At 59.6% G+C, this 684-nt stretch overlaps 1 pseudogene; it reads left to right on the top strand.

Moving 5' to 3' along the window:
* Window positions 1-218: 218 nt before the first annotated feature.
* Window positions 219-684, top strand: part of LOC105986052 — a 13,706-nt pseudogene continuing 13,240 nt past the window's right edge.

Below are 684 nucleotides of genomic sequence, written 5' to 3'. Positions count from 1 at the left end.
AATGTGCATGGCGGAAGACCAGATGTAGTAGAGAACAGACTCGGACCCCCTCTGTCACAGAGTTCAATCCGTTGGCGATGGGACGTTAGACAAATAAAACTAGGAAGGCTGTGGAAAATCATATCAAGGCGTAAAAAAAAAGTCTAAGAAACCTAAGTTTGGAAGCAGGGGATCAGAGAATTCCATCAGAATCCACACCAAGTGTTTTCTTTCCTAGGATGCAAGGTGCTAAGCGCTCCCGTGCAGCCCCAGCAGCGCGACCTTTGTCCGGACTGAGCGCCGGCGACTTAGCGGCTTTCCGAGCGGGGCGGGGCGCCGGCGTCCTCCTGCATTGCTTTAGTGTGGGGAGAGTTTTCCACACCGAACTTTCGGATTCTTTTCCCTCACGTCTCCCTTCCGCATCTCTCTGCCCCGTCCTCTCCTCGGCGGTGAAAGTCTCCCGTCAGCTCTGTCTCCCTCAGGAACCTGATTTGGAGTTTTCCTCTCCGGGTGCCCCACCTGCCTCTGGCTTCACGCAGATGGCTCGCGGGCCCTATCCTTTCTCCGCGCGGCGGAGGACCCGACGGCTTGCAGGCGTGAGGCTTGCTGCCCAGGCTCTTCCTGCCCTTGGGCGGCCGACGGCCCCGCGCGAGCGCTCGGTGCGCGCTCCTGGCTGTCTGTGCCCGGAGCGCGCCAGCGCCAGGG

Source organism: Dipodomys ordii, unplaced genomic scaffold (assembly GCF_000151885.1).
Source record: "Dipodomys ordii isolate 6190 unplaced genomic scaffold, Dord_2.0 Scaffold33, whole genome shotgun sequence".
Lineage (NCBI taxonomy): Eukaryota > Metazoa > Chordata > Mammalia > Rodentia > Heteromyidae > Dipodomys > Dipodomys ordii.
The sequence above is the reverse complement of the archived record's forward strand: the minus strand, read 5'-3'. Positions and strand labels throughout refer to the sequence as shown.